The 22,590-nt window shown below is 45.8% G+C and overlaps 1 pseudogene; it reads left to right on the top strand.

Annotated features, from left to right (window-relative positions):
• Positions 1-22,590, top strand: part of LOC139369509 (kinesin heavy chain-like) — a 103,147-nt pseudogene that overhangs the window by 54,575 nt on the left and 25,982 nt on the right.

The raw sequence follows: 22,590 nt of genomic DNA, 5'->3' as shown, positions 1-22,590 counted from the left end.
CACTGATATAGGAGGCTAGGTCTACATAGCATTCACACTGATATAGGAGGCTAGGTCTACATAGCATTCACACTGATATAGATGCTAGGTCTACATAGCATTCATACTGATATAGGGGGCTAGGTCTACATAGCATTCACACTGATATAGGGGGCTAGGTCTACATAGCATTCACACTGATATAGGGGCTAGGTCTACATAGCATTCACACTGATATAGGGGCTAGATCTACATAGCATTCACACTGATATAGGGGGCTAGGTCTACATAGCATTCACACTGATATAGGGGGCTAGGTCTACATAGCATTCACACTGATATAGGGGCTAGATCTACATATCATTCACACTGATATAGGCGCTAGGTCTACATAGCATTCACACTGATATAGGGGGCTAGGTCTACATAGCATTCACACTGATACAGGGGGCTAGGTCTACATAGCATTCACACTGATATAGGGGCTAGGTCTACATAGCATTCACACTGATATAGGGGCTAGATCTACATAGCATTCACACTGATATAGGGGGCTAGGTCTACATAGCATTCACACTAATATAGGGGCTAGATCTACATAGCATTCACACTGATATAGGAGGCTAGGTCTACATAGCATTCACACTGATATAGGAGGCTAGGTCTACATAGCATTCACACTGATATAGGGGCTATGTCTACAAAGCATTCACACTGATATAGGAGGCTAGGTCTACATAGCATTCACACTGATATAGGAGGCTAGGTCTACATAGCATTCACACTGATATAGGGGCTAGGTCTACATAGCATTCATACTGATATAGGGGGCTAGGTCGACATAGCATTCACACTGATATAGGGGCTAGATCTACATAGCATTCACACTGATATAGGGGCTAGATCTACATAGCATTCACACTGATATAGGGGGCTAGGTCTATATAGCATTCACACTGATATAGGAGGCTAGGTCTACATAGCATTCACACTGATATAGGAGGCTAGGTCTACATAGCATTCACACTGATATAGGGGCTATGTCTACAAAGCATTCACACTGATATAGGAGGCTAGGTCTACATAGCATTCACACTGATATAGGAGGCTAGGTCTACATAGCATTCACACTGATATAGGGGCTAGGTCTACATAGCATTCATACTGATATAGGGGGCTAGGTCTACATAGCATTCACACTGATATAGGGGGCTAGGTCTACATAGCATTCACACTGATATAGGGGCTAGGTCTACATAGCATTCACACTGATATAGGGGCTAGATCTAAATAGCATTCATACTGATATAGGGGGCTAGGTCTACATAGCATTCACACTGATATAGGGGGCTAGGTCTACATAGCATTCACACTGATATAGGGGCTAGGTCTACATAGCATTCACACTGATATAGGGGCTAGATCTAAATAGCATTCGAACTGATATAGGGGGCTAGGTCTACATAGCATTCACACTGATATAGGGGGCTAGGTCTACATAGCATTCACACTGATATAGGGGCTAGATCTACATAGCATTCACACTGATATAGGCGCTAGGTCTACATAGCATTCACACTGATATAGGGGGCTAGGTCTACATAGCATTCATACTGATATAGGGGGCTAGGTCTACATAGCATTCACACTGATATAGGGGCTAGGTCTACATAGCATTCACACTGATATACGGGCTAGGTCTACATAGCATTCACACTGATATAGGGGCTAGGTAATACTGATATAGGGGCTAGGTCTACATAGCATTCACACTGATATAGGAGGCTAGGTCTACATAGCATTAACACTGATATAGGGGCTAGGTCTACATAGCATTCACACTGATATAGGGGCTAGGTAATACTGATATAGGGGCTAGGTCTACATAGCATTCACACTGATATAGGGGCTAGGTCTACATAGCCTTCACACTGATATAGGGGCTATGTCTACATAGCATTCATGCTGATATAGGGGGCTAGGTCTACATAGCATTCATACTGATATAGGGGGCTAGGTCTACATAGCATTCACACTGATATAGGGGCTAGGTCTACATAGCATTCACACTGATATAGGGGCTATGTCTACATAGCATTCACACTGATATAGGGGCTATGTCTACATAGCATTCATACTGATATAGGGGCTAGGTCTACATAGCATTCACACTGATATAGGGCTAGGTCTACATAGCATTCACACTGATATAGGGGCTAGGTCTACATAGCATTCATACTGATATAGGGGCTAGGTCTACATAGTGTTTACACTGATATAGGGGCTAGGTCTACATAGCATTCACTCTGATATAGGGGCTAGGTCTACATAGTGTTTACACTGATATAGGGGCTAGGTCTACATAGCATTCACTCTGATATAGGGGTTAGGTCTACTGTAAATTCCATTATGGCTGAGCATGGACATTCCGAACATGATCAATAAGCGAGATTCCATTCATGATTGACACGACCTGAGAAGAGAGCGAATAGTTCTTAATGAAACAAAACAAAACAACATCGCTTTAATTAGGCTCTGACTAAATACACTTACAGGCACCATTATTGCTCCCCGTGGGCATATAATAACAAACTGGGAATGTCAGCTCACTGTTTTGCACCTCTCGGGCATGATATTTTAATAAAGCTAAATGGGGGTGGGGGGGACTTAGTTTGTTATGTTTCTAAATAGGAATTATACAGGCAACAAAAGCACATCTCTTGTGTTCTACAACTGGAAGGTCTGCGATTCCTCTGTCAAAATTCATGCCATAATCAACTGCTTTACCTCCTAAACCAGCTTTTGGTTAGTCTTAAATATCCTTACCTGAGCTGCCTGAAATTAGCACGTTGGATCACGTTTTTAAGGAAACACCTAAGATATTTCCAACCCTCCCTTCTAAGCGCAAGTGACCTGATGTACAGAACAACACTGGTAAATTACCAATCCTTGCGCAACAGTTTGAAAATAGCACAACGCTGGCTTTAACAGGTCAACATTGACAACGAATGTGCCTTTGACACTTGCGCTGCCATAATGCCAGCCGAAAATAAGAGTTTTATGCGTTCTTATATTTTAGTAATCCACAGAGCAGAGACCTGTCAATTAATCCACAGGGCAGAGCTGTCAGTTAATCCACAGAGTAGAGACCTGTCAATTAATCCACAGAGCAGAGACCTGTCAGTTAATCCACAGGGCAGACCTGTCAGTTAATCCACAGGGCAGAGCTGTCAGTTAATCCACAGAGCAGAGACCTGTCAGTTAATCCACAGGGCAGAGACCTGTCAGTTAATCCACAGAGCAGAGACCTGTCAGTTAATCCACAGGGCAGAGACCTGTCAGTTAATCCACAGAGCAGAGATCTGTCAGTTAATCCACAGGGCAGAGACCTGTCAGTTAATCCACAGAGCAGAGACCTGTCAGTTAATCCACAGAGCATACCTAATGTCATTCACTACTCTCACTCATTACCCTCAATGGGCTAGTTTGTTGAGGAGAACACACACATGTATATTATAGACACACACACACACACACACCCCCCCCCCCTACCACACACACACACACACACACACACACACACACACACACACACACACACACACACACACACAGTATATCTCCCCCAATGTGGTCTGCCCTCTTCATGATCCACTGACCCACACCAGGTGAGGAGGTTCCTGAGCTGGATCTGTCGAGTCCTGGGGCTGTGCCGGTTAAGTGTCTGATACCCAGAGAAGACAGTTCCTCTTCCAGTCTGAGTCGACTCCCCAGAGAAGACAGTTCCTCTTCCAGTCTGAGTCGACTCCCCAGAGAAGACAGTTCCTCTTCCAGTCTGAGTCGACTCCCCAGAGAAGACAGTTCCTCTTCCATTGTGATCAGGATTTCAGAGGAGGAGAGACAGAAGTACGAGGAGGAAATACGCAAACTCTACAAACAGCTGGATGACAAGGTCAGGGTTCAGACACACAATGAAACTTGCTAGTGAAGTTTGTGTTTGATGTGACATAAATAGAGTGTGTTTGTCTCTGATGGAGATGCATGATGAACAATTTTACCCATAAGGCTCTGTACAACATACCTGCTTTTTTGTTGTGTGTGTGTGTGTGTGTGTGTGTGTGTGTGTGTGTGTGTCTACACAGGACGATGAGATCAACCAGCAGAGTCAGCTGGTAGAGAAGCTGAAGGAACAGATGCTGGACCAGGAAGAGGTAGCAGACAGTATCTATTTCCTCATCTATCTTCCTCTATCTCTCCACAGTATCTTCCTCTATCTTCCTAGATCCCTCCAGAGGAAGAGGTACATTGTCTTTATTTCCTCTTTTACCCTATCTATCTTACTCTATCTCTATATCTCCATCTCTCTATATATCTTTCTCTCACTCTCTCTAACTTCCTTCCTTCCTCCCTCTCTCTCTCTCTCTCCCTCTGTTTATATACAGTATATATATATATATCTTTCTCTCTCTATCTCCCTCTCTCTCCCTCTCGCTCTCCTTCCTTCCTTCCTTCCTTCCTTCCTTCCTTCCTTCCTTCCTTCCTTCCTTCCTTCCTTCCTTCCTTCCTTCCTTCCTTCCTTCCTTCCTTCCTTCCTTCCTTCCTTCCTTCCTTCCTCTCTCAATTCAATTTAAGGGGCTTTATTGGCATGGGAAACATATGTTAACATTACCAAATCAAGTGATGTAGATAATATACAAAAGTGAAATAAACAATACAAATTAACAGTAAACATTACACATACAGAAGTGCCAAAATAATAAAGACATTACAGATGTCATATTATGTATATATACAGTGTTGTTATATAGACAGTGTTGTAATATATATAGTGTTGTAACGATGTACAAATGGTTAAAGTACAACAGGGAAAATAAATCAACATAAATATGGGTTGTATTTATAATGTTGTTTGTTCTTCACTTGTTGCCCTTTTCTTGTGGTAACAGGTCACACATATTACTGCTGTGATGTCACACTGTGGTATTTCACCCAGTAGATATGGGAGTTTATCAAAATCAGGATTAATTTCAAATTCTATGTGAATCTGTGTAATCTGAGGGAAGTATGTCTCTCTAATATGGTCATACATTGGGCAGGAGGTTAGAAAGTGCAGCTCAGTTTCCACCTCATTTTGTGGGCAGTGAGCACATAGCCTGTCTTCTCTTGAGAGCCATGTCTGCCTACGGTGGCCTTTCTCAATAGCAAGGCTATGCTCACTGAGTCTGTACATAGTCAAAGCTTTCCTTAATTTTGGGTCAGTCACAGTGGTCAGGTATTCTGCCGCTGTGTACTCTCTGTGTAGGGCCAAATAGCATTCTAGTTTGCTCTGTTTTTTTGTTAATTCTTTCCAATGTGTCAAGTAATTATCTTTTTGTTTTCTCATGATTTGGTTGGGTCTAATTGTGCTGTTGTCCTGGGGCTCTGTAGGGTGTGTTTGTGTTTGTGAACAGAGCCACAGGACCAGCTTGCTTAGGGGACTCTTCTCCAGGTTCATCTCTCTGTAGGTGATGGCTTTGTTATGGAAGGTTTGGGAATCGCTTCCTTTTAGGTGGTTATAGAATTTAACGGCTCTTTTCTGGATTTTGATGATTAGTGGGTATCGGCCTAATTCTGCTCTGCATGCGTTATTTGGTCTTTTACGTTGTACACAGAGGATATTTCTGCATGCAGAGTCTCAATTTGGTGTTTGTCCCATTTTGTGAAGTCTTGGTTGGTGAGCGGACCCCAGACCTCGCAACCATAAAGGGCAATGGGCTCTATGACTGATTCAAGTATTGTTAGCCAAATCCTAATTGGTATGTTGAAATGTATGTTCCTTTTGATGGCATAGAATGCCCTTCTTGCCTTGTCTCTCAGACCGTTCACAGCTTTGTGGAAGTTACCTGTGGCGCTGATGTTTAGGCCAAGGCCAGGTTTTTTGTGTGCTCTAGGGCAACAGTGTCTAGATGGAATTTGTATTTGTGGTCCTGGTGACTGGACCTTTTTTGGAACACCAATATTTTGGTCTTACTGAGATTTACTGTCAGGGCCCAGGTCTGACAGAATCTGTGCATAAGATCTAGGTGCTGCTGTAGGCCCTCCTTGGTTGGTGACAGAAGCACCAGATCATCAGCAAACAGCAGACATTTGACTTCGGATTCTAGTAGGGTGAGGCAGGGTGCTGCAGACTTTTCTAGTGCCCGCGCCAATTCGTTGATATATATGTTGAAGAGGGTTGGGGCTTAAGCTGCATCCCTGTCTCACCCCACAACCCTGTGTGAAGAAATGTGTGTGTTTTTTGCCAATTTTAACCGCACACTTGTTGTTTGTGTACATGGATTTTATAATGTCGTATGTTTTACCCCCAACACCACTTTCCATCAGTTTGTATAGCAGACCCTCATGCCAGATTGAGTCGAAGGCTTTTTTGAAATCAACAAAGCATGAGAAGACTTTGCCTTTGTTTTGGTTTGTTTGGTTGTCAATTAGGGTGTGCAGGGTGAATACATGGTCTGTTGTACGGTAATTTGGTAAAAAGCCAATTTGACATTTGCTCAGTACATTGTTTTCATTGAGGAAATGTACGAGTCTGCTGTTAATGATAATGCAGAGGATTTTCCCAAGGTTACTGTTGAGATATTCCACGGTAGTTATTGGGGTCAAATTTGTCTCCACTTTTGTGGATTGGGGTGATCAGTCCTTGGTTCCAAATATTGGGGAAGATGCCAGAGCTAAGGATGATGTTAAAGAGTTTAAGTATAGCCAATTGGAATTTGTTGTCTGTATATTTGATCATTTCATTGAGGATACCATCAACACCACAGGCCTTTTTGAGTTGGAGGGTTTTTATTTTGTCCTGTAACTCATTCAATGTAATTGGAGAATCCAGTGGGTTCTGGTAGTCTTTAATAGTTGATTCTAAGATCTGTATTTAATCATGTATATGTTTTTGCTCTTTATTCTTTGTTATAGAGCCAAAAAGTTTGGAGAAGTGGTTTACCCATATATCTCCATTTTGGATAGATAATTCTTCTTGTTGTTGTTTGTTTAGTGTTTTCCAATTTTCCCAGAAGTGGTTAGAGTCTATGGATTCTTCAATTACATTGAGCTAATTTCTGACATGCTGTTCCTTCTTTTTCCGTAGTGTATTTCTGTATTGTTTTAGTGATTCACCATAGTGAAGGCGTAGACTCAGGTTTTCCGGGTCTCTATGTTTTTGGTTGGACAGGTTTCTCAATTTCTTTCTTAGATTTTTGCATTCTTCATCAAACCATTTGTCATTATTGTTCATTTTCTTCGGTTTTCTATTTGAGATTTTTAGATTTGATAGGGAAGCTGAGAGGTCAAATATACTGTTAAGATTTTCTACTGCCAAGTTTACACCTTCACTATTACAGTGGAACGTTTTACCCAGGAAATTGTCTAGAAGGGATTGAATTTGTTGTTGCCTAATTGTTTTTTGGTAGGTTTCCAAACTGCATTCCTTCCATCTATAGCATTTCTTAATGTTACTCAGTTCCTTTGGCTTTGATACCTCATGATTGAGTATTGCTCTGTTTAAGTAGACTGTGATTTTGCTGTGGTCTGATAGGGGTGTCAGTGGGCTGACTGTGAACGCTCTGAGAGACTCTGGGTTGAGGTCATTGATAAAGTAGTCTACAGTACTACTGCCAAGAGATGAGCTATAGGTGTACCTACCATAGGAGTCCCCTCGAAGCCTACCGTTGACTATGTACATACCCAGCGTGCGACAGAGCTGCAGGAGTTGTGACCCGTTTTTGTTGGTTATGTTGTCATAGTTGTGCCTAGGGGGGCATATGTGGGAGGGAATGCTGTCACCTCCAGGCAGGTGTTTGTCCCCCTGTGTGCTGAGGGTGTCAGGTTCTTGCCCGGTTCTGGCATTTAGGTCTCCACAGACTAGTACATGTCCCTGGGCCTGGAAATGATTGATTTCCCCCTCCAGGATGGAGAAGCTGTCTTCATTAAAATATGGCGATTCTAGTGGGGGGATATAGGTAGCACACAGGAGGACATTTTTCTCTGTTAGGATTATTTCCTTTTGAATTTCTAGCCAAATGTAGAATGTTCCTGTTTTGATTAATTTAATGGAGTGAGTTAGGTCTGCTCTATACCAAATTAGCATACCCCCTGTCCCTTCCCTGTTTCACACCTGGTAGTTTGGTGGATGGGACTACCAGCTCTCTGTAACCTAGAGGGCAACCAGTGGGTCCGTATCCTCTATACCAGGTTTCTTGCAGGATGACAATGTCTGTATTACCGATTTCTTTGGTGAAGTCCAGGTTCCTGCTCTTTAGGCCAAAGGCAGATGACCTCAGGCCTTGGATATTCCAGGATGATATAGTGAAGGCTTTTTGTTCCATAGAGGGTCCAATGTTGTTGGTCGTGGTTTGGCCTCAGGCCAGTAAGTGTGAGCAGAGCCTGCTGAGCATCTGGTACATGCCATTGGCTTGGGCGAGTGTGAGAGTGGTGGTTGGGACTGTTTGCCCGCTCACTACCTGGGCGTATGTGTGGCTTCCATGTTGAGGCCCTCTTTGCGGGGGTGGGGTGCATGGGGTGGGCAGGAGTGGCATAGGTCTGATCTGAGGGGGCCTAAATGGGGTGTGGGCATGGTTGACGTGGGGGGGGGGGTGTTGATTGGTTGGGGTGGGGGTGTGGATGTGTCTGGGTGTACTGTGGTCTGGATGTAATTCCTCTTGGCGTGGGTCCTCTGTGTGTAGGTCCAGGGGGGGGTCCTGCAGGTCTGGGAGGGTGTCTTGCTGGTCTGGGTGGGGTGTTTAGTGATCTGTTGCTCCTGTGTGAAGTGTTGGGGATACGTTTGAGAGCGATGTCCTTTAGAGTCCGGGGAAAGGTGGGCACTGCTGCCTTGTAGAGGTGGACCTGGTCATAGAGGCTGTTCAAGTCCAGGGTGGAGTGGTGGGCCAGGAAAACATTTGGTTTTGAGGCACAGTCACGGGAAATACTTGCGTTTACCCGCTGTATTGTGGCAGGGTGGAAGTCTTTTCGTGGTAGCAGGATGGAGATAACCACTTGTGCGTTGGGGAAAGTAGAAGAAGCCTTTTCAATCACTCCCTTCAGTGCTGTGGCCACCCTTTCCTGCTGTGCTCTCAGGTCGTTTGTGCCGTGTGTATTATTATGTGGCTGGGTGAACCTAGTTGGTCCTCAGACAGAAGGTCGAGGGCGCGCTGGGTATTTGGACACCAGAGTTTAGACACACTGTGTTTTTTTTTCTTCTATATATTTCCCATTTGAGTCCATAAGTAGTACAATCTGCGTCTTGTGTTTGTCCTCAGTGGGTGTGAGGGGGTTGTCAGAAGGGCTATCAGGGTGGCTGACAGGGGGGGTGCTCAGAAGGGGTGTGAGCCGCTGGGCTTGTGGTTCTTCATTTGTCTTTCTCTCTCTCCCTCTATATTTATTTCTCTCTCTATCTCCCTCTAACTATTTCTCTCTATCTCCCTCTCTCTCCCTCCCTCCCTCTCTCTATCTATCTTCCTCCCTCTCTCTATCTCCCTCTCTCCCTCCCTCTCTCTATCTATCTCTCTCCCTCCCTTCCTCTCTCTATCTATCTCCCTCCCTCCCCCTCTCTATCTATCTTCCTCTCTCTCTCTATCTCCCTCCCTCCCTCCCTCCCTCCCTCCCTCCCTCCCTCCCTCCCTCCCTCCCTCCCTCCCTCCCTCCCTCCCTCCCTCCCTCCCTCCCTCCCTCCCTCCCTCCCTCCCTCCCTCCCTCCCTCCCTCCCTCCCTCCCTCCCTCCCTCCCTCCCTCCCTCCCTCCCTCCCTCCCTCTCTCTCTCTCCCTCTCCCCCTCTCTCCCTCTCTCCCTCTCTCTATCTATCTTCCTCTCCCTCCCTCCCTCCCTCCCTCCCTCCCTCCCTACACTCCCTCCCACACCTCCCTCCCTACCTCCCTCTCTCTATCTCCCTCTCTCCCTCTTTCCCTCTCTCTAAATTGTCCATTTTATGACAGTTTTAAATACCTGCAGGAACTCTCTCTGTTCCACTCTGCAGAAATGGAAGTTAAAAATCCCTTTGTCACAACAGAGAGAGATTTTGTATTGCTGTGACATCCAAGATTGGATAATAAAACAATATTTCTGTAATCCAAACATTTGAATGGTCCGTGGGTATTTAAAGAACAATCCTGTGGAATTCATTACGATTTGGTGATGTCATTAAAGACCGTAGAACAACATAACTGTATCTCTGAAAGTGTACATTTCCCAATTGTCAGGTTTACTTCTAAATGTTGTGGAATTTATAGGATTAAATATGAAACTATTTGTGAGAAGATGAAATGTGATATTAGCCTTGTAAGTGAGTAAATAAAAATCATATGAAAGTTCTTCCCAGTCAGTGACCACGCCCACGTGAGCACAGATATTATGTAGACATACCCCTCGTGAAGAATGGACATATCAGACCAAGCAGGCAGACGGTGTTGAACCGGACGTCATGAATGATTAGATTCTACCAAACCAGAAAAAACATGGAGCGTGGCTGCACGTTGAAATGGTAGGAATTTAAATCTCTAGAGACCAGTACATTGCCGGGTTTCTACGGGCGTGTAAATTGGTTCTAGCTCTACATTAGACCAGCGTGACCAACAGCGTTAGATCTGAAAGGTACGAAATGGTTAGAAACTCTGAGACTCTCTCTCTCTCTCGAAGAAGAAGAAGAAGACTAAACAGGAACATTCAGCTGTTTAAGTACTCTAGTCTAGTAAACTCTACAGAGAACCACCGGGTGGTACTCTGAAAGATCCATTCTAACGAACACTTCCTCTGGAAGAACCGGTTTAACAGACACCCCCGAGACAGAGAAGGTAGAGCTACAAAGGACAAAGTGACCTCTGGTGGACAACCAGAGATTTACACAACCAGAGACTTTCTGTCGATTTACTCCCCGTAGATGGATCATGTGTTTTCAACAGAGAGACAGCAAAGACATACACGCGTAAATGTGTACATTGCAATTCTTTTGAATGAGCAGCCATTCATGTGCAAAGTATTCACATGTCCATGAGCATATTTATCAGCTGTACGATAGTGGAATTCCTTTGTCTCTCTGTTGAGTCCGCCATTTTGTGTAACAAGCCAGTCATATTGGTTTAGTCCACTAGGGACTTTTCATTGCATATTAATCAATGTGTAAGCTATCCTGTTTGTGTGTTTATGTAATTCTGTGTGATTATTTAGTTAGTAAATAAATAATTAAGCCAATTTGTATATCGCTGATTCATAATTTATGCGGGGGTTCATGCAGATATCCAATGATTTTTTGTGACATTCAGAATGAGACTGATAAGGTAAATAAGAATTCATGAATTGACTGTGACTGATGCAAGAGATATTTTTATATCTTTAGAGTTTAGTCGGGAGATAGTAACTCGTTAAATAACTTTGTGGTGCCCCAGATTACTACTTAATTAATTGTTATATGATTAATTTAATTGCGTAATAATTGAACGTGGTCGGTCATTATTTTATAAAATAACAAACACATTAATGATATTCACCACACGACAATCTCCCAGGCTGTAATGAATTCTCAGGGAGAAAAAGGTGTAGATTCAAACGCAGTGTGGGGCAGATGTTTATTAAGCCGTCGCAGAAGGTAGGAATCGTGGTCGCAGGCAACGGTCAAACACAGGTAGGCAGTCAAAAACAAACAATACCTCACAACCATACAAAGAGAAAGAACTGAACTAAATAGGGAGCTGATGAGACCAGGTGAAATCGATGAACAAAAATGAAAGACAGGACTACGATCGAGAACACAAAGAAAAATAACACAAGAAAAGCAGAACAGAACCGTACACAGCTCCTTGCCTCGTCCCCTGTGGACAGTGAGAAGTTGTCTGGGGGAGCTGGGTTTTGTCTGACGGGGCTGTCTGTTTCTCTGTTTCTGTCCCAGCTCCTTGCCTCATCCCGTGGGGACAGTGAGAAGGTGTCTGTGGACCTTGGCAGGCTGCAGATGGAGAGTGAGGTTGCCAAGGCGGAGGTCAGGGAGGTTCTGCAGGCCTTGGAGGAGCTGGCTGTTAACTACGATCAGAAGAGCCAGGAGGTGGAGGACAAGAGTCTGCAGAACAAACTACTGGCTGAGGAACTGGCCAAGAAAATGGTAGGCTATACCTCTATACCTTTATTCCCTGTGAAAATAATTCAAATTAAAATCCATCCATCCATCCAACGATATCCATCCATCTGTTCATCCATCCATCCGTTCATCCATCCATCCATCCATCCATCCATCCATGCATTTGTTCCTCCATCCGTCCATCCATCCATCTATTGGTCATTCTATGGTAGCTGACTGTGCTCCCTCTGTGCTCCCCCTCTGTGCTCCCTCTGTGCTCCCTCCCTCCCCTCCTTTACTCCTTTGGTGGGTGTGTATGTGGGGGTTTGGGAGAAATGAAAAATACTAATCATTTCTTCTTCTTCTTCTTCTTCTTCTTCTTTTCCCCCAGGCCCACCTGATGCGTATCGAGGCGGACTTGTGTCGTCTACAGGAAGTGAGTGTTCATCAGAGGAAACGCATCGCTGAGGTTCTCAACGGCCTGACGAGGGACCTTTCTGAGTTCAGCGCCATCGTGGGCAACAAGGACATCAAACTGGTCCGTACCATACTCTACTTTAGCTGTAAACATATGACTTCTGACTTCAATTAACTGTTACTACTTGACCGTTGATTCTTGAAACTTAAAACTTTACTTTTACTTTAACAACAAGAACATCAAGCTGGTACGTCTGCTGTCACCAAGGTTACGGCATGTACGCCCATATTCAAAAAGAGTAGGACTGCTGATCTATGATGCTGATCTAGGAGAGAGCTGTATTCTGGGAAACCCTATCCTAGAAGACTGGAGGTGGAGGCTAGTTCCCCTGTCCATGTGTCTATTTCATTATGATCTGAAAGTCTAAACAGATGTCCTGAGACTCTTACGTCAACATATGACTTCATCTTTTTCTAGTTAGAAAGACATTACTTTGAAGTTTTGTTTTCTAAGGCCGTCAGCGAAAGAACATCAAACCAGATGTCAGAGAGAGAGAGAGAGAGGCAGAGAGAGAGGCAGAGAGAGGCAGAGAGAGAGAGAGAGAGAGAGAGAGAGAGCAGAGTTCTCTGTCAACAACAACACTGTTATCCCATTTAGATTGTTATTGATGTGCTTACACTCTCCGTCGCGCTTCGTTTCGGCGATGTCGTCTGCTAAATTACTGTCAACATAATAGATGTGTTTTTATAAATGTTTGACCTATCCCTCCTCCTTTTATCTCCCTCTCTCTGCCTCTCTCTGCCTCTCTCTGCCTCTCTCTGCCTCTCTCTGCCTCTCTCTGTCTCTCTCTGCCTCTCTCTCCCTCTCTCTGCCTCTCTCTCCGTCTCTCTGCCTCTCTCTGCCTCTCTCTGCCTCTCTCTCAATTCAATTTCAATTCAATGTCAATTTAAGGGGCTTTATTGGCATGGGAAACATGTTAACATTGCCAAAGTAAGTGAAGTAGATAATATACAAAAGTTAAATAAACTATTAAAATGAACAGTAAACATTACACTCACAAAAGTTCCAAAATAATAAAGACATTTCAAATGTCATATTATTTCTGTATACAGTGTTTTAAGGATGTGCAAATAGTTAAAGTACAACAGGGAAAATTAAAAATAAAATGGGTTGTATTTACAATGGTGTTTGTTCTTCACTGGTTAACCTTTTCTTGTGGCAACAGGTCACAAATCTTACTGCTGTGATTGTGCACTGTGAATTTCACCCAATAGATATGGGAGTTTATCAAAATTGGGTTTGTTTTTGAATTCTTTGTGGGTCTGTGTAATCTGAGGGAAATATGTGTCTCTAATATGGTTAAACATTTGGCAGGAGGTTAGGAAGTGCAGCTCAGTTTCCACCTCATTTTGTTGGCATGTGTGCACATAGCCTGTCTTCTCTTGAGAGCCAGGTCTGCCTAATGTTTGGTTCAGTCACAGTGGTCAGGTATAACAGTGCCCCAGGACCAGCTTGCTTAGGGGACTCTTCTCCAAGTTCATCTCTCTGTAGGTGATGGCTTTGTTATGGAAGGTTTGGGAATCGCTTCCTTTTAGGTGGTTGTAGAATTTCTGGATTTTGATAATTAGTGTGTATCGGCCTAATTCTGCTCTGCATGCATTATTTGGTGTTTTACGTTGTACACTGGGGATACTTGTGCAGAATTCTGCATGCAGAGTCTCAATTTGGTGTTTGTCCCATTTTGTGAATTCTTGGTTGGTGAGCGGACCCCAGACCTCACAATCATTAAGGGCAATGGGCTCTATGACTGATTCAAGTATTTTTAGCCAGATCCTAATTGGTATGTTGAATTTGATGTTCCTTTTGATGGCGTAGAAGGCCATTCACAGCTTTGTGGAAGTTACTTGTGGTGTTTAGGCTAAGGTATGTTTAGTTTTTTGTTTAGGCTAAGGTATGTTTAGTTTTTTGTTTAGGCTAAGGTATGTTTAGTTTTTTGTTTAGGCTAAGGTTTTTTGTGTGCTCGTACTGTAAAAATTGGACATTTGCTCAGTACATTGTTTTCACTGAGGAAATGTACGAGTCTGCTGTTAATGATAATGCAGAGGATTTTCCCAAGGTTACTGTTGATGCATATCCCACAGATGTTATTGGGGTCAAATTTGTCTCCACTTTTGTGGATTGGGGTGATCAGTCCTTCGTTCCAAATATTGGGGAAGGTGCCAGAGCTAAGGAAAATTGTTTAAGAATAGCCAATTGGAATTTGTGGTCTGTATATTTTATAATTTCATTGAGGATACCATCAATACCTCAGGCCTTTTTTGGTTGGAGGGTGATGACAGAAGTGAGTGCTACAGTGCTACAGGCTACTTATTGTGTTCCGGAACAATGGTGGCCATCTTAAAGCATGTGGGGACAGCAGACTGGGATATGGAGCGATTGGTGTGGTCTGTGCATGCTCTGAGGACGCAGCTAGGGATGCCGTCTGGGCCAGCAGTCTTGCGAGGGTTAACACGTTTAAATGTTTTACTCACATCGGCCACGGAGAAGGAGGGGGGTGTGCGATGGTGACACTGTATTATCCTCAAAGCGGAGATGCTCTCTCTCGTTCTCTCCAGCTGTCTTTCTCTTTCTTTCCCCACTCTCTGTCTCTCAAATTCAAAAAGTCATTATTGGCATGGAGAGTGTAGCCATATATGATTGCCAATGCACACATACAGGAACATATTGAATCAATGAAAATTGTAATCTTTCCCTCTCCTCCCCTCCTAGCCGATGGAGATAACGGGGGCGATCGAGGAGGAGTTTACAATAGCTCGTCTCTACATCAGTAAGATCAAGTCAGAGGTCAAGTCCATGGTGAAACGCTGTCGTCAGCTAGAGAGCCTTCAGATGGAGTTTCATAGGAAGATGGAGGAGACCGGAAGAGAGCTGTCCTCTTGCCAACTACTCATCTCACAGGTGACCCAATATGATTACCAATAATACATTTTACTATGCACAAGGGGTAGGGCAAGGAGAGAGAGAGAGAGAGAGAGAGACCCGAGAGAGAGAGAGAGAGACCCAAGAGAGAGAGACCCGAGAGAGAGAGACCCGAGAGAGAGAGAGAGACCCGAGAGAGAGAGACCCGAGAGAGAGAGAGAGACCCGAGAGAGAGAGACTAAATGTTAGTGGGTAGAGAGAGAGGGAGAGAGACTAAATGTTAGTGGGGAGAGCGAGAGAGAGAGAGAGAGAGAGAGAGACCCGAGAGAGAGAGAGAGAGAGAGACCCAAGAGAGAGAGACCCGAGAGAGAGAGCGACCCGAGAGAGAGAGAGAGAGACCCGAGAGAGAGAGAGAGACCCGAGAGAGAGAGACTTAATGTTAGTGGGTAGAGAGAGAGAGAGAGACTTAATGTTAGTGGGTAGAGAGAGAGAGAGAGACTAAATGTTAGTGGGGAGAGCGAGAGAGAGAGAGAGAGAGAGAGAGAGAGAGAGAGAGAGAGAGAGAGAGAGAGAGAGAAGAGAGAGAAACTAAATGTTAGTGGGTATAGAAGTCTGAGTGTACACTCTTGTGGAGAGTCATTTGAAGTGGAAAGCTGATTTACACTGATGCCCAATGTGTGGAAGTTATTTTGCGGTTGATTCCCATTGGTCCCAACGTTGGTACTAACATTGTGTGTGTGTGTGCAGCATGAGGTGAAGATCCGCTCCCTGACAGAGTACATTCAGAACGTAGAGCAGAAGAAGAGCCAGCTGGAGGAGAACGTTGACTCTCTGAGTGAAGAACTGGACAAACTGCAGGCTCAAGGTATAACAGTACAGTACGATACACTATAACACTCAAAAGAAACTCTGGACCTCAAAAGCCAGTTCCACTGCATTTTTTCTCTCTCTCATTGTTCCCCTCTAATCGGGGACTGATTTAGACCTGGGACACCAGGTGGGTGATTCCCCTCTAATCGGGGACTGATTTAGACCTGGGACACCAGGTGGGTGATTCCCCTCTAATCGGGGACTGATTTAGACCTGGGACACCAGGTGGGTGATTCCCCTCTAATCAGGGACTGATTTAGACCTGGGACACCAGGTGGGTGATTCCCCTCTAATCAGGGACTGATTTAGACCTGGGACACCAGGTGGGTGATTCCCCTCTAATCGGGGACTGATTTATACCTGGGATACCAGGTGGGTGATTCCCCTCTAATCGGGGACTGATTTAGACCTGGGACACCAGGTGGGTGATTCCCCTCTAATCAGGGACTGGTTTAGACCTGGGACACCAGGTGGGTGATTCCCCTCTAATCAGGGACTGATTTAGACCTGGGACACCAGGTGGGTGAAATTAATTATCAGGTAGAACAGAAAACGAGCAGACTGAGGTTTTAATACCCCTGCTCTATAACAACACAGGATAACTATGACTCCCTGAGTGAAGAACAGACCAAACTCCAGGCACAAGGTAAAACTCCTGCTCCTACCAACACACTACACAGAGCCTTACAGTAAAACACACGAAATTAGGGATGGCATGCACCCCAAAAATCTGAGCTTGCACAAAGTACGTGAAGATGACTAGGGGTGGTCCGGAGGGGGGCTCGACCCTCCCCCATCCATAAATTGGAGAATTTAGCATTTTTCAAACACCTGAAACAGCTTCTTCCTTTAATCTATTCATTATGATTTTTTTAATGTCAAAAAACATGTCAATTTTTCTGCATATTTAAGCATATCTCTTGAGCTGTCTGTATCCTCCTGGCGGATGTTTTTTTTTTTTTTAAGAAAAAGATAGTTAGACAAGCTAGCTACTCTTACTTAATTGATATACTGAAATGGCTTCTGGGTATCTAGTTATGAGTTTGGGAACCTATCTGGGCTAGCTAAAGCCAACTTCAAAAAACATTTATATTACATTTTATATTTAAAAAAACGACATATCTGAGGTGGCACGTTCCTGTGCACCAGTGCTCCTGTGCCCCAGTGCTCCTGTGCCCCTGTGCCCCAGTGCTCCTGTGCCCCAGTGCTCCTGTGCCCCTGTGCCCCAGTGCCCCTGTGCCCCAGTGCTCCTGTGCCCCTGTGCTCCTGTGCCCCTATGCCCCTGTGCCCCTGTGCTCCTGTGCCCCTGTGCTCCTGTGCCCCAGTGCCCCAGTGCTCCTGTGCCCCAGTGCCCCTGTGCCCCAGTGCTCCTGTGCCCCTGTGCCCCAGTGCTCCTGTGCCCCTGTGCTCCTGTGCTCCTGTGCCCCTATGCCCCTGTGCTCCTGTGCCCCTGTGCTCCTGTGCACCAGTGCTCCTGTGCCCCAGTGCTCCTGTGCCCCTGTGCCCCAGTGCTCCTGTGCCCCAGTGCTCCTGTGCCCCTGTGCTCCTGTGCCCCTGTGCCCCTGTGCTCCTGTGCTCCTGTGCCCCTGTGCTCCTGTGCTCCTGTGCCCCTGTGCTCCTGTGCCCCTGTGCTCCTGTGCCCCTATGCCCCAGTGCTCCTGTGCCCCTGTGCCCCAGTGTTCCTGTGCCCCTGTGCCCCTGTGACCCCTAGGGGCATGACACATCAGGTTGAAATGACCAGCTTTATAGGTGTACACTAAAATGCAATGTGTGTGTGTGTGTGTGTGTGTTTCAGAGAGCATGTCAGCAGGGACAAAGGGAGAGAATCAGACAGACGTTGAGGAGTCTGCTGATGTCAAGGTAACCTGGTTACAGACTGTGGGACGGGGAGGATCCCATTTATCACAGAGACTTATTGGTAATGTGAGTGTGTGTTTTAGCCTGTCTTTCTCCCTGTTTCAGATGGAGGCTCACCGTGAGACCCACCACAAGCAGCTGGGACGTCTCCGAGACGACATCAACGAGAAACAGAAGATCATTGACGACCTCACTGAGTCAGTACATCTCTCCCACTCGCTCATCTCCCTTTCACTGAGTCAGTACCTCTCTCCCACTCGCTCATCTCCCTTTCACTGAGTCAGTACCTCTCTCCCACTCGCTCATCTCCCTTTCACTGAGTCAGTACCTCTCTCCTCTCCCTTTCACTGAGTCAGTACCTCTCTCCTCTCCCTTTCACTGAGGCAGTACCTCTCTCCCACTCTCATCTCCCTTTCACTGAGTCAGTACCTCTCTCCCCTCTCTCCTCTCCCTTTCACTGAGTCAGTACCTCTCTCTCACTCGCTCCTCTCCCTTTCACTGAGTCAGTACCTCTCTCCTCTCCCTTTCACTGAGGCAGTACCTCTCTCCCACTCTCATCTCCCTTTCACTGAGTCTGTACCTCTCTCTTTCACTGAGTCAGTACCTCTCCCATTCGCTCATCTCCCTTTCACTGAGTCAGTACCTCTCTCTCACTCGCTCCTCTCCCTTTCACTGAGTCAGTACCTCTCTCCTCTCCCTTTCACTGAGGCAGTACCTCTCTCCCACTCTCATCTCCCTTTCACTGAGTCAGTACCTCTCTCCCCTCTCTCCTCTCCCTTTCACTGAGGCAGTACCTCTCTCCCACTCTCATCTCCCTTTCACTTAGTCAGTACCTCTCTCCCACTCGCTCATCACCCTTTCACTGAGTCTGTACCTCTCTCTTTCACTGAGTCAGTACCTCTCTACCATTCGCTCATCTCCCTTTCACTGAGTCAGTACCTCTCTCTCACTCGCTCCTCTCCCTTTCACTGAGTCAGTACCTCTCTCCTCTCCCTTTCAGTGAGGCAGTACCTCTCTCCCACTCTCATCTCCCTTTCACTGAGTCAGTACCTCTCTCCCCTCTCTCCTCTCCCTTTCACTGAGTCAGTACCTCTCTCCCCTCTCTCCTCTCCCTTTCACTGAGTCAGTACCTCTCTCCCCTCTCTCCTCTCCCTTTCAATTAGTCAGTACCTCTCTCCCCCTCTCTCCTCTCCCTATCACTGAGTCAGTACCTCTCTCCCACTCGCTCATCTCCCTTTCACTGAGTCTGTACCTCTCTCTTTCACTGAGTCAGTACCTCTCTCCCATTCGCTCATCTCCCTTTCACTGAGTCAGTACCTCTCTCCCACTCTCATCTCCCTTTCACTGAGTCAGTACCTCTCTCTCACTCGCTCCTCTCCCTTTCACTGAGTCAGTACCTCTCTCCTCTCCCTTTCAGTGAGGCAGTACCTCTCTCCCACTCTCATCTCCCTTTCACTGAATCAGTACCTCTCTCCCCTCTCTCCTCTCCCTTTCACTGAGTCAGTACCTCTCTCCCATCTCTCATCTCCCTTTCACCTAGTCAGTACCTTCTTCTCATTCTCTCTCCTCTCTCTATCTTCTTCTCACCCTTCATCTCCCTCTTGTTGTAATTCTATGCTATATTTTAGTGTCACCTGGCACCAGCATCTGTAACATCTTTGTGTAATCTCTGCTGTCAAATTAATCTCTGCTGTCAGATTAATCTCTGCTGTCTGAGTAATCTCTGCTGTCTGAGTAATCTCTGCTGTCTGAGTAATCTCTGCTGTCTGAGTAATCTCTGCTGTCACAAGAGAGTGTGACTACCTCACTGAGTCAGTACCTTCATGATATCTGCCATTTATCATACGCTTTTATCCAAAGCAACATACAATTAGTTATGCATGTATACATTTTTTGTATGGGTGGCCGCAGCGGGAATCGAACCCACAATCATGCTCTACCAACTGAGGCAGACAGGACCATTGTCATCCACTACCCTGCTTTCCTTTTCATACTGTGTCATGCTGTGCATCCGTACTGCCGTGTGGGTCCCAATCCGTACTGCAGTGTGGGTCCCAATCAGTACTGCAGTGTGGGTACCAATCAGTACTGCAGTGTGGGTACCAATCAGTACTGCAGTGTGGGTACCAATCAGTACTGCAGTGTGGGTACCAATCAGTACTGCAGTGTGGGTACCAATCAGTACTGCAGTGTGGGTACCAATCAGTACTGCAGTGTGGGTGTACTGCAGTGTGGGTACCAATCAGTACTGCAGTGTGGGTACCAATCAGTACTGCAGTGTGGGTACTCATTGCAGTGTGGGTACCACCTGCAGTGTGGGTACCAATCAGTACTGCAGTGTGGGTCCCAATCAGTACTGCAGTGTGGGTACCAATCAGTACTGCAGTGTGGGTACCAATCAGTACTGCAGTGTGGGTACCAATCAGTACTGCAGTGTGGGTACCAATCCGTACTGCAGTGTGGGTACCAATGTTGTCTATTAACACCAGACTGTCTCTATAGTTACCCTGTTGTCTATTAACTCCAGACTGTCTCTATAGTTACCCTGTTGTCTATTAACACCAGACTGTCTCTATAGTTACCCTGTTGTCTATTAACACCAGACTGTCTCTATAGTTACCCTGTTGTCTATTAACACCAGACTGTCTCTATAGTTACCCTGTTGTCTATTAACACCAGACTGTCTCTATAGTTACCCTGTTGTTTATTAACACCAGACTGTCTCTATAGTTACCCTGTTGTCTATTAACACCAGACTGTCTCTATAGTTACCCTGTTGTCTATTAACACCAGACTGTCTCTATAGTTACCCTGTTGTCTATTAACACCAGACTGTCTCTATAGTTACCCTGTTGTCTATTAACACCTGACTGTCTCTATAGTTACCCTGTTGTTTATTAACACCAGACTGTCTCTATAGTTACCCTGTTGTCTATTAACACCTGACTGTCTCTATAGTTACCCTGTTGTCTATTTACACCAGACTGTCTCTTTCTAGTCGTAACTGTCGTCTTCATCTGGAGTTGGAGCATCTGAGGAGCGACTTTGACCGTCTCATGAGACAGGAGCACCAGAAGAGTCTGCAACTGGAGGAGCTGACGTTAGTCACACACACTTACACACACACACACACACACACACACACACACACACACACACACACACACACACACACACTGTAGCAGGCTAAAGGGGTGGGGTTTCCACGTCACCAATTTCAACGGGGGAATTTATTACGGAGATTTGCACACTGTGGGAAAGGGGGGTATATTCAGCAACCAGTTCACAGTCCACAATTCGTTCTTGTTGTCCTTTCCGTTCTCCAGGGGTAAAAAGGGTCAAACTGGTTCGGTACACAGTGGGGGTAATCCTAACACTCAGGTCCTCAGTCAAACTGGTTCGGTACACAGTGGGGGTAATCCTAACACTCAGGTCCTCAGTCAAACTGGTTCGGTACACAGTGGGGGTAATCCTAACAGTCAAACCGGTTCGGTACACAGTGGGGGTCCTCACTCAGGTCCTCAGTCAAACCGGTTCGGTACACAGTGGGGGTAATCCTAACACTCAGGTCCTCAGTCAAACCGGTTCGGTACACAGTGGGGGTAATCCTAACACTCAGGTCCTCAGTCAAACTGGTTCGGTACACAGTGGGGGTAATCCTAACACTCAGGTCCTCAGTCAAACTGGTTCGGTACACAGTTGGGGTAATCCTAACACTCAGGTCCTCAGTCAAACCGGTTCGGTACACAGTGGGGGTAATCCTAACACTCAGGTCCTCAGTCAAACTGGTTCGGTACACAGTGGGGGTAATCCTGACACTCAGGTCCTCAGTCAAACTGGTTCGGTACACAGTGGGGGTAATCCTAACACTCAGGTCCTCAGTCAAACTGGTTCGGTACACAGTGGGGGTAATCCTAACACTCAGGTCCTCAGCCAAACTGGTTCGGTACACAGTGGGGTAATCAGACTGTCAAGGTCACAACGAGGTAATCACACAGATAATTCTCTCTCTTTTCACACTCTCCATACCACACCTTTCCCTCTCAGTCCTCTCCCTGTTTGTGCAGCCTGCTTCCTCTTTCATCCCCAAGTTCTCCATGGCTTAATGATCCACAGCCTCGCCTCGTTGGGGACGGAAGTCCATATAAGGCTCTGGGGTGGAGCCACTCCCCTCACCTCTCCCTGCCATCTGCCACAACACACACACACACACACACACACACACACACACACACACACACACACACACACACATACACACAGCATATCACCCATCACACCACTCCCCTACCTCTCCCTTCTGCCAATCACCACACACACACTCACACACACACACACACCACACACACACACACACACACACACACACACACACACACACACACACACACACACACACACACACACACACACACACACACACACACACACACACACACACACACACACACACACACACACACACACACACACACAC

Source organism: Oncorhynchus clarkii, chromosome 17 (assembly GCF_045791955.1).
Source record: "Oncorhynchus clarkii lewisi isolate Uvic-CL-2024 chromosome 17, UVic_Ocla_1.0, whole genome shotgun sequence".
Lineage (NCBI taxonomy): Eukaryota > Metazoa > Chordata > Actinopteri > Salmoniformes > Salmonidae > Oncorhynchus > Oncorhynchus clarkii.
This window is presented reverse-complemented; position numbering and strand designations above follow the sequence as displayed.